This window comes from Etheostoma cragini, chromosome 6 (assembly GCF_013103735.1).
Source record: "Etheostoma cragini isolate CJK2018 chromosome 6, CSU_Ecrag_1.0, whole genome shotgun sequence".
Classification (NCBI taxonomy): domain Eukaryota; kingdom Metazoa; phylum Chordata; class Actinopteri; order Perciformes; family Percidae; genus Etheostoma; species Etheostoma cragini.
The window spans coordinates 6,149,770-6,162,388 of NC_048412.1; the positions used below are offsets into that span (position 1 = coordinate 6,149,770).

Genomic DNA, 12,619 nt, shown 5'->3' on the forward strand with positions numbered 1-12,619 from the left:
GCTAGGTTAGCCTTATTGTTTGTTGGATTTGCGAAGTCTTGCAAATGAAACTCTATATCTTGCAAAACAAAGTCAAGATCTTGCAAAAGTGTTTGTCCCCAGTACACTCCTGTCCTTGGAACCTTGCTCTGAAAGATAATGTTAATTACAGTACATGGCAGACCCAGGATTTGAAAAACACTTATTCAACACTGGTTTACAAAATTTCATTGGATGAAAACATACAAATATAACAGAGATGTTCCACAACTTTTAATCAAAATCAAGTACCTCCTCACATTACTTAGGCCTAAAACAGTTTAATGACTAATGAATAAATTGAAAAATTGTAAGCAAAATAATTCTTCGAATAAATCCAAAAACCGTTACACTGCCTTCTCCTTCAAGTCCAATTGTGCCCCACTGGTGGCACGCTATCTCTTTTTTTGGGGTAGCAGTGGATGGTCAATTGGGCCAGGCTGTGCAGCATCCTCTTCCTCCTCACAAGCCTGCCTACAAGTAGCGGCTCCAGCTCCAACAGATGATGAGCCACCACCAATGGAGGCCACATCAGCCAGGATCTATTCCTTTTACCCAAAACATGAGTCCATTTGGTCAGGGGGCTCATCTGCTGATGGCATTGTGCATTAGGGAAAACCATAGCCAGTGTGGCTGCCTGATTCTGATTATGGAAAATAACAGTCTCACATGCTTTACATCAACACTAAAGTAAAACAGTATCCATCCAAATTCTAATGAACTAATTAAACAATTTATTTGTGTGTGTGTGTGTGTTTTGCAACATTTTATCAGTTAGCATATAATTCAGCTGACAGAAGGAAAAGTGCTGATCATTTTAAAATTCAGAATTCACATTTGTGAAATTGAGGAAAAGCCGAGGCCAGTGAAATCAGTCCTGATTTAATCTTGTCTCCTTCAGACCTTCACCCTTTATTGTCAAGGGCAGGGGTACAATTTAATTTTTTATTTGTGTGTGTGTGGCTTTCTTCTTTAAGCTCCAAAACACTACTTTCATCGCTCCGCTCAGCTACTTGTCAAGGCAGTCCTCTAGCACTCTCCTCTGGCTCTGATTTGAGCGATTTGAGTGAATTGACACAACGCGAACATCGCTAGAATAACAATTGGCAAACAACTGTGTTGGCTTGTTAGTGTGTTTGTATGTGAATGTGTGTCTGAAGCAATAGCCTACATTACATTTTATTAGTGCTATTATCCAGTCGCTGGGTTCGTTCTTCCATGTATTTCCATCACATTGTCCCCTCTGACCTCAGCAGTGGGTGTTTTTGTGGATTTACTTTAACATAATTAACCCGTAGGTGTCTTTCTGCCTGTCTATTTTGGCTTTGTTTGTGTGTGAATGTGTGCAACGACTGCTAATCCACACACATTACGTCCAGGTACACATGCGGCAGGTCCACTGATTATTTTTCCACTGCTGTAAATCTCTGCTGATTAAGACTGATGAATTAATTAGCACTCTTGTAAACAATTGGTTTGTTTGAGCAAAGGTTGTACAGAATTTAAAGACCTTCTGTCAACCTCATTTAAGAAGTAACTGGCTGGTCTGTGGTCTACCTGGAATGTTAATGATCCCACAGAGATCCGCCGGTGGCATCCACTCACAGCCTTTTGCACATAACAACAAGGCCGTGGATGGTCAGTGTGCTTAATTGTGCCCAAATTGTTAGGATAACCAGAGGTGGTGTCTATAATGTAAATGTTCCTCTGTAGTTGTCTCAGTAATATTTGTTGTCAAAGTGTACTGAAGTAGAATATCATAGATATGTTTGAGACAAATAATTTAGTACTGCTTTAAGTTTAACAACTTGTTGTTCTGGATTACTCATTTTAAGTGTGTAATCATTGTTACTTTGTTCAGTGGACCAGACCTAGGTGGCAACCAATGACAACCACGGCCTCAAATGTTTGTCTGAGGATTTATTCATGAAATCTACATGGTTGGTAGATGAATCGATAGATAGATAGATAGATAGATAGATAGATAGATATTTATTGATCCCAACAAAGTGGGAAATTACAGTGTTACAGCACCAAAATCAGTCATACGGCACACAATATAAATATAAATGAAATACTAGGATACAATATACATACATACATACAATATACATGAAATAATAATAGGAATAGAATACAAGAACAAATATTTGAAAATATACAAGGTGGGAATACAAAAATGTGAAGCAATTAAATAGAATGATAAATATCTTAATAAAGCAATTGTGCAGGTTATTGTGGTTTCTAAGAGTCTGGTATTCCTTTTATGTAACAATATAGTTATTAGAATTTTTCTTTTACATAAATGTGTACATGCATATACAACCCAAGACATTCATGTCAGACATAAAATCATTGTTTGTACACATATAAATTATAAAAGGATGGAAAAATGTGAGGTTTCTGTCAGGTCTTACTCATCCCTCCTCTTCAATATTTGTTAAATCCATTCATTTCACAAAAGCAGTAAAAGGAAAAGTCCTGCCAATAGTTGACTAGTGAAAGAGTCTCGGAAGAGCGTAGTCGAGGCATACGGCATTAAACAAAATTAGACATCCTTTCCTCTGAGCTGTCATTTTTTAAGTAACGTCAATTAAATCTTATTTTCTTTCAAACACATACGGGAAAAAAATGAGACACTGACAATAAAAAAAAAATCAGAATTCTCTTTAAATGCCCATTTCTTTCAAACACACCAACCGGTTCACCTTCTGAACTCGTAAAATACGGACGCTTGGGCAGTGGCTCTCATCGTCAGATACAACGCAAAAACCCATTTTATGTCCAGTGTGTCACGGAAATGTTCCTTCTCTAAGCCCACCCACGACCTTTTCCATAACCTAACTGCGTCAAAAGTGACACCAATAGTCCCGACCCAGCGCCTTTAGAGACATGCAGCATCAATAACAACGCCAGATGCGCCTGACCAACGTCCGTATTTTACGCGATGTGAGTGAGAATGTGTGAACACACACATACATACACATAGAGCAGCAGAGAGTGTAGAGTACACGAAGAATAACAACTGTACTTAATTCAATGAGTGTGTCAGATCTGCCCAAGTAACAAAGATCACAAAGTCAACTTTTTGGGAAATGCAATATGACAGAATTCAACCACAGCAAGAAAAATCATTGTTATAGACAAATAAGTCACGTGTACACACACACGCACGCACACACACACACACACACACACACACACACACACACACACACACACACACACACACACACACACACACACACACACACAAGCGCTACGCTCATTATGCCTGTAACTTCATTCAATGTCAAACCTGCTGCTTTTAATATCTTTATAAGTTTGTATTGTATGAAAAGTACTAAACGTACCATATATGTGTTTGTGTGTATATATATATATATATATATATATATATATGTATATGTATATGTGTATATATATATATATATATGTATGTATGTGTGTATATATATATATATATATATATATATATATATATATATATATAAATAATTTATACACACACACACACACACACACACACACACACACACACACACACACACAAACAGATTGTTAGTGATGCGTGAATAATCTCTCCATCTGAATCAGCAGTAGGCTTAAAAACATCCATCCACCTTCCACCCACCTGGATGAATTATTTTCTCCAATTTAGAGACCCGCATGGACACTTCACTGCCCCGCTACCTGTCCCTGTAGGCTGTTGCTTATTAATTTTGTATTGCGTTGATGTATTAGTATTTCCATTAACACGCTACTTTTTTGTGATCAAATGTTTTTCTATTTTTTTTTTATTCTACAAATTAAGAAAAATCACAAACAAACCACAGGCGATCACTGGGACATAAAAACGTGTCCCAGGGCCAAAACGTACAGAGAGGAAAGACGGGGGGGGACACAAAAAGAACGCAACAAAAAAAGTGACGTCCACAGCTTACAAATAATACATGCAGAAACAGACATACATAAACAGACACACACACAGGCAGACACTAGACAAGGGACCAATCACACATGCAAACAGAAGCAAATGGAAGTAAAGACCACCACAAATTCACCGCATAGAATTCAAAGACTCAGCAATAAGCACAACAATATTAATCAAGGCGGAGATTTTGGATGCAATACTGTTCCAGAACTGGCCAACAGGAGAACATTCCCAGAACATGTGAAGATATGTTCCTTGGGCTTTTATTGGGCAGAAAGTGCATAAAGGGCTGTTAATTATTTTCATCATGTGGTGCATTTTCATGGGGGTGAGATATGTAGCTCAGCGTAAATTCTTTTCAGGAACTATTAATTGATGCTCTCCCAAATCAATTCAGCTGGTATCTTAATACATGTGTATTTTATCATGCTGTGTATAACTGTCAAATATCCGCAACTAGTCTCTCCTGTTTGAAATGTATCTCAGTGTAAATCCTTTCTGGAAGACTTCACTCTTAATCAATGCTCCACCTAACTCGAATCAGCTGTTGGAGGCGTTCACCTTCCTGCTCAACCAATCAGAATCGTTACACAATGACAAGGGCCATTCACGGAGTCACAACCTTGCTGTAAATAATTGTTTCTCCCTTTGCCATTTAGTCGTTGCAGGGAAAGAGCCCAACCCTCAATCCAGGAATGAAGTCTAATCGCCAAAGACTTTGTACATGTGCTGATTTTGAGTGGCTGAGTAACTGTGAATGCTTTGAATAATACATGGAAACAAATAATGCTTTGCTTTAATGACAGTTTACTTTTAGCAGCTAGCGGCTAGCCTTGTCTAATGTGCTTCAGGTTCTATGGATTTTGTATGTCTTAGTGACTTTTTCTTGCCCCCTGACCTGTCGAAACAGCACCCTTTCTGTGTTCCAGGACCTCCTAATTTACAAATGAAGCTCTTAATCAAACACATGAAATGTACCAAACTTCACACATATGAATGTGTATCACATATGATATAAAAACCATTCCCCAGTCTAAAACATGTTATTTCTTTTGTTGTCTCCCCAACGATCTCGCGAACCCACAAATTATCTCGCAACCCCCCGTGGGTGAGAACCACAGATGTAGGGGACTGGCCTAGAGGGCTGAATGTCCCTCATTCACTCACTCTCTCACTGAAAATGATCCAGATATTGGAAAAGCAAATATTTGTAAGTCTGAAAAATAAATATACCTTTATTCATCAAAAATTGATTATCTCTGGTATCCCTGGCAACCCTCCCTGTTTATTTACTGTACTGTCACGTAAATGCATTAATAATAGTAATTGCATGTTTGGAACAGCATGTTCAACTATCTTATGTGGGTGTAGTGTTCATGTGTCCACATGCCGGTGCATGTGGTAGGTGTGCTCAAGGTGTGTGTGTGTTTGGCAGCTCCTCAGCATTGCATACCCACAGGGAGGGATACAAACTGGAGGACTCTTAACTCTTGGGAGCTCATTTAGAGCAAAGCAGCCCTGCCTCTCTGTCATCCAAATTGGAGGATTTACCACTCACACTCACACACACACACATGATCAGGCATGCAAGTGTAGCACTGCAAGTCCATACACACTCTTTACCCTTCTCCTACTTAGCTTGCATTTGAGTTTGTTGTAACGTTGGACTACTTGGCGTCAGCAGGGTGAAGTCAATCAGAAGCAACCCATTATCTAGTCATCCTCCGGCATGCCCGCAGCAAATCAAATTGCACGAGAGCCAGAGAGGCTTCGGGGACACGCAGCGGCACCTCCACGGAACTCCAAGAGATGTCGAACTGAGAGAAGCAATCTCGAGTTCTGGCTAGAGAATGCGACAGTAATCAATAACTCTGTGTGAAGGTGTACAGATAGAAATCAAAGGCCAGGGACTTTCATAAAAGTAAAGAGGCAGGTGGGGAGCAGCCTTAAAATGCCGGCTCTAAACAGGTATTGATTACTCAGAATGGTCAGTGGTGCAGAGCACGTGATGCTGGGCTGCGGGTGTTTCTATAGAGCGACGCTAAGGCAGGGAACAGAATCCCACCTGAGATCGATCTGCACAGCGGCGCGGCACCTGCTCAGCAATGCTAGGCTTTCAATTTCTCAAAGGACCTCACCTCGCCATCCACTGATCCAACAGCCCACCTCACCAGGCCAATTCAAACACTTGCATATCGTAGAGGAGCTGCACCCTGATTGGCTGACAGACCGGGGTTGAGCCTTAAAATTGCACTGCAGAAAGAATGTTTGAAAGTTCACAATGATGTTTTCAGAAGAAAAAAAGGTATAGTGGACAAGAGAATTTCTGTTGCAGCACGAGGTGAAGGTCAACCTAATTACAGGTCTGCCAGTACTGGCTCTGACGCTCCCTACAGCCTCCAGCAGGCTTATTACAACTAAAAGCTGCTGATGTGCAGCTGAATGGTCAGGGGAGCCATTTATTATTGTGTGGAACAATGAAAATGACACACCAAAACTAGAAAACAAGAGCGTTCAGTTCTCTGGATCAAAACCTTAGTTTGTATCATGTTGCTGTCTTGCAGTTATGTAAGGATAAAATATTTTTTTAAGTCAAAATGACTATATCAAGTATTACCGCCTAAAACCAAATCAATATATTTGTAGACAAAAAAAATATATATATTTATTTGAACAAATCATGGTTTATTTAACCAAAACGTGTCCTCGCTAAAATATCAAAATAAAAAAGATTGTTTTTATTGGAGAAATGGTACATGTACAGTATGTGTGTGATGTAATGTATGTGTAATGCATTATGTTGTTGTCCATTTTCAACAATCCCTCACAAATAAAAGAATAATCAATTATTCATCCATTTTAATTGGCCCCGGATATATTAGAAAACAAATACTTTTGTCATCTGCCATTTTGTCTTACAGAATGCAGTGGGGGCGGAGTGTTTCAACCAATCAGTCTTCCTGGGTAGAGCTCCAAATACAGTAACAGTAACAGTGATAGTCTATGGATGTGACACTTCCTCTATCCCGTTGGAGCTAGTCTCTCACCGTATCGCCCGAAATGACGATAAAACAGCGTAAATGTTAGTTGGAGGGGGGAAAAGCAGGAAAAAAGTTGCAAGAAAACTCCTGCCCATTGTCTAACTTGCCAAAATATTCGGCCTGAAGATGGTTTAGTACTGAAACGCTGCCTATTATTAAACTTTGTATATTTTTATATCTTACATATTTTTTTAAGTTAGACAGTGCGTGCGGAGTGAAAGAAAGTGGAGTTTTCTTTTCAACTGAAATACTGTAAAATGTTTTATCTGAGGCATATTATGGTAACACAATTTAAAATAAGCCACTTATACACTGACAAATATGTACATACCCCGGGGAAAATCCAACAAATTCAGCAAAAGGAACAAAACAAATGTAGTCCGTAGCCACATTGGGGGCTGCAGCCATTTGCTGCATGTTGTCCCCCTCTCTCTTCCCTTTCCTGTCTTCAGCTGTCCTATGTAATAAAGGTCTAATATTTATATATTTTTTAAAAACCCATACAGCCTATGTAATACATAAAGTGTATATATTTAGGTAGTAGCTGCAGGCGTGACTCGCGTGACACGCCGTGCACCCTGGGTGAATTGAGCAAGGATAGTTTTTTTTATTTGGCTTCTTGACATGGAGACAAAGAAGAAATGTTACGCTTTCTTTAGTCATGGACGATCTGCATTTTGTAGTAAAAAAAAAAGAAAGAACGATCCCTCACTTTGGAGCGACACAGCAATGCAGTGAGAAACGCAGGCTGAGAGGAGCACACCAACACAGACAGATCCACAGAAAAAACACACAATACACAGCACCTGAACCTAGTCATTCTGTCCGGCCAACCTCTAGCTCACCCGGTGGAGTGTGCCCCCCACGTAGGCTGAGTCGTTGGCAGCCGCAAATCTGAAATCTTTCTAATCCAACCCGTGGCCCTTTGCTGCTTATCATCCACTCTTTCTATCACCCCGTTCCTGTCTATCCACAATCACTTTCTAATGAAAGTAACGACGATGGGGAGTGAAGAGAGGAACGTTTTCTAACTGATCAGGGGCTGCTTTAACACGGGCAACGTGATCCAGATGAAGAACAAGTAAAATATATTTATGTTCAGTTAAAGGAGAATTCCAACATCGATTTCAACATGTAGCTCTGTTTTTTTTAATTTATTTTTTATTTTTTTAGTGCTAACCCAGTGAATGTGACTGCTGTGGGTGTAGGCGAAAAAAGAAACACAGAAAAACAGATAGGCATAAAAGTTGTGACAATCGACTAATGTGGACTTCACCAGAAAACAGGAAGTACACAGAGGTATGACTTAACACAACTTGTGTGCCTTTCTGTCACATCTGCAGCAGTCAGATTCACTGTGTTCCCTCAGAAGGAATCACTGCACATGGGTAGGCACTGGTAATGACATGTTGATCATGTTTAGAGGCTAAAAACACATTTAAAACTTGCCCTGTTTAAGCCTGTTTGGTGCTAACTCTAGCAGAAGGATAACCGTGTAAACAGCACAGATTGGTTTCCTTTGTCTCTCTACTGACAGCACTACACAGAGCTACGTTTTGAAATCCACCGGCATTCTCCTTAAATAGGAAATAAGAATGCAAATGTCTTAGGTTGTAGTTTATTCTACTTATTTTTTACTTATTTGTTCTCTTTGTTTTGTTCCTATGTTGTTTGGTTCTTGGCTGTTTCACATAGTCGTAGGGTTGGGCTGCGTAAACTGTAACTCACAGTACACCCCACTCACACAGTGAGATAATGTTGTTTCCTGAGCACAAGATCATATAAAATGTGTTTAGAAAGGTTGGGTACTGAGCCCCATGAAGAGTTGATTAACAGAATTTGAACATGAACGTGAATACTTCAGGAGTACTGAAGGAAATTACAGACAGATCACACTTTACAAACTGTTTCTCTGTAACAATTTGGCCAAATGGCCCGGGGTCCGTTTCAGAAAGCAAGTTTAGTGGAAACTCTGAGTAAGTTAACCCTGAGGTGAGAGAAACTCTGGGTTTTCTGTCTCAGAAAGGGAGGTTAATGAAACCTGAGACAGAGGGGGAACTCCAGCCTTTTTCAGAAAGAGAGGTTACTTAACCTCAGAGGCATGTACTATGGTAACTGAGGCTGTGGACTTAACCAAAGGCCTGTACTATGAAGCAAGATCTGGCGTTAACAAGGTAACTTCAGGATCACTTGGAGATCACTTGTTACTGGGTTAAATCGTCGTGGTAACTTGTGCTGAACGGAAACACTTTCTCCTGACTGATTTTCTCTGACAACAATGCTAAAGCCAGTATTTTCCCCTTTGAAATTTCTATTCCGGGACGTAATGTCTGCTTTTGTTTGGTCCTGTGTGTTGTTGTCTATTTTAAAACCAGGGTTGCCAGAACTTTGTTTGGTTTTTGTATGCATGCTACTGGACATCTTTGGGTTTTGATTTCTTTGGTTTGGGATTAAGATGAATGGGGAAGGCTTTTACCTACCCCCCTCCAAACGTTTTGTACCTTAAAATAATAACAATCAGAATCAGCTTTATTTGCCAGGTATGAGGACACATATGAGGAATTTTGCTTTGGATCATCATTGCTCACAATGCACTTACACATACAAAACAAACTACAAAAAAAACAAAACAATATATACACACTACTATATACACATATATACACACATAATGTTTCCAAGATGATTTCAGTGGTTCATGAACAGGTAACTTTGCTTTGCGTCCCTCTACCACTCTATGCAAGTTTGCCAGATCGGGTAGCGGATCTGTGGTTCCAATGACACATAATGGGACAATTCCGCTTCCAAACTGTAGGGGGATCTAAAGCAGTCACAGCGCTCTCGTGTTGCTTTAAGGGAATGTTCAGATTGTGCCCATTCAGCTGCTTTTGTGCCACTGCATGATCCCTCTTTTTTTCCAACAATAGGTAAAGCTGCTGACCAGTTTCTCGCAGACCCCAATTAAACGGTCCATCCTGTAATCCGTCATTGCGTTTTCTAAGATATCAAAACTATGATCATCCTAACCTTCATCAAAGCAGGCTGTTGTCTGTGGTCCATCCGGACCAAAACTTCATGTCACAAGAACAGTTTCTTCCTGTTAACTCTAGTAAACAAGGCTAGGGAACCCCACTTACAGACTCTTTCATCTCTCATGTTATCTCTCACACACACACACACACACACACACACACACACACACATACACACACAAACACACACACACGCACAGTCACTATGCTGTGGACTTTTTCACTTCCCCTGATTAATATTTTTGCACAGACTGCACAATCCATACAGCCTTCTTTTACTTTGTAAAAACAGTTACATTTAAATATTTGTAATAGTGTCTTTTCACATATTTTTTATTTTAATATATATATTCTGTATTTATATTCTTGACTGTAGAAGTACTTAGCTTTATTGTTTATCCCAATTTAAAAATGTTTATTATTTACTGTATGCATCTAATACACCAAGTGCAAATTCACTGCAACTTCAGACTTGCTTGGCAATAAATTAGATTATGTTCATCTTTTTTTCCTCAGTAGGTGCATTCTTTGTTTAAAACAGTATGTTTACCTTGTTGACCATGCTAGTGTTAGCATGCCAACATTTGCTAACCAGCACTAAACACAAAGTACAGCTGAGGCTGATGGAAATGTCATTTTCTTTCATTTAAATTATTACTTATTGAAATGTTGACCTAATCAAGCAGCTAGATGACATTTCAATCCGAACCAATCTGTGCCAATCCATCCAGTTATGATTGAGATAGTTCACTCTGGACCAAAGTGGTGGACAAACAGACATAGTGGTCAGAGGTGGAAAACCATAGGAAAATAGATTCATTCAGACTTGTTGTCTCCTACTGTGTAGTTTTTTCACTTTTGTTAAGTCAAGCAGTGACATATTTGTTTAAAAAAAGGTATTTTGGGGGCTTTTCCGCCTTTAATTTTTGACAGGACCGTTAGGTAAAAAAGGGGCGGAAGACATGCAAGAAATCTTCACAGGCTGGATTTGAATCCTGGGACTCTAGGTCCCAGGGTTCAAATTCTGGCCTGCTCGACCACTGAGCCAACCTGGCCACAAAAGAAAGGTTTTTACCTTACTGATGGACCACAGGGAGCGACAAACTGTGTATCACCGGCTGAGCTAGTCTATATCCTTGACGTTCCATTTCGGGGTTTTGCTTTGATTTCGCAGAAAATTCCGCCGGATGCATGGACTTTCATGGACAATTACGACGTTTCCTTCCATTTTCTTTTTTGTTGGACTCTGGTGGATTTTGAGGACTATGGGGAACTGCTCCTCAGATGTTTTCATGTTAAATTGAGACAGCTAGCTGAACTATCTGTCCAATCTGAGTTTTCTCTAGCACTACACACACACTATTTACAACAGCTCTGTCCAACGCTTATCACCACCCAAGACAATTGTGATTGGTTTAAAGCTACACTGTGTTAGAATTTCTTCCATCTAGTGGTGAAATTGTATATGACAACCAACTGAATATTACTTTGTGGCCCCTCCCATTCCGAGCGTATTAAAACTCCTTTGCTGGCCGAACGCCAAATTTGAGTCAGTAAGAGTTCCTTCCCGTGTAATAGTAGTAGTAGTAGTAATAGTTTTGTTATCAGCTATCAGTTTCCCATACATATGCAAGCTAATGTTAGTAAAGTATCAGTGCTATCATTACTCTGTATCTTGTACAAGATTAATAGTGTAAGGCTATGTTCACAGCGTAGGAGAGAAACAACAGAGGTCTGTGTGTTTATAATATTTCTCTGAGCTGAATGAACAATGTCAATCAATGAAACCGAAATGAGCTCTTAGTATCTCCATGATTACACGCAGTTCTAACTAGTCTGTGTTACGACTGCATGACGTGAGTTGTCGGCCATGGAAAATCACAACACATATGATTATGTTTATGTTACAAGGTAGACAATCCTTTTTTATCACGGAAGCAAGGAAAAGTATCCTAGACATCGATATAGCGTTATGCACAACCCTGCTATATTTAGACGAATTTACACAAATAGGCAGAATTACCTTTAGAGAAGAAAGCAGGCAACTTTGGCGTCCCTTTTAAAATCCTTGCTCTTTCTCTCTTGGAAAAGCCATTTCACTGATAACCGTGGCCTTGTTGCGTTGCCTGTCATGTTGTCGTTTTAGTTATCTTTTTATTTCCTTGGCGACTGCGTTACATGTCCTAGAGAATAGGCGTGATTCAGCTGCAACCGGCTTTTAAATCTACCACTCAGTAATCTTCTCCCCCTCCCTGGCATTCATCATGCTGCCACTGAGTGTAAAAGTGCGTCCCTCGTTGGCTTATTTAATTCCATTTTGTTTTTTATAGTATCAATTCATAACAAGAGTTATCTCGAGACACTTTACAGATAGAGTAGGTCTAGACCATACTCCAGAATATACAAGGACCCAACAGTTCTAGTAGTTTCCTCCAAGCAAGAAACATTGTGACAGTGGCAAGGAACAGTGGCAAGGAAAAACTCCCCTAATGTATTTTGAAGAAAGAGGCGCAAGATGGCAGAGTACATAGGAGCAAGTGAATGACTCTAAATGGCAGATTTTACGCTTACGGGAATACTTTGATTAGTTGGTG

General features: G+C 39.7%; 1 long non-coding RNA gene across 1 annotated transcript; it reads left to right on the plus strand.

Annotated features, from left to right (window-relative positions):
• Positions 1-879: 879 nt before the first annotated feature.
• Positions 880-12,087, plus strand: LOC117946340. Its single transcript, XR_004657005.1, has 3 exons — positions 880-892; positions 6,988-6,990; positions 11,994-12,087. It is a non-coding gene; the product is annotated as an uncharacterized LOC117946340 (long non-coding RNA).
• The last annotated feature ends 532 nt before the right edge of the window (positions 12,088-12,619 follow it).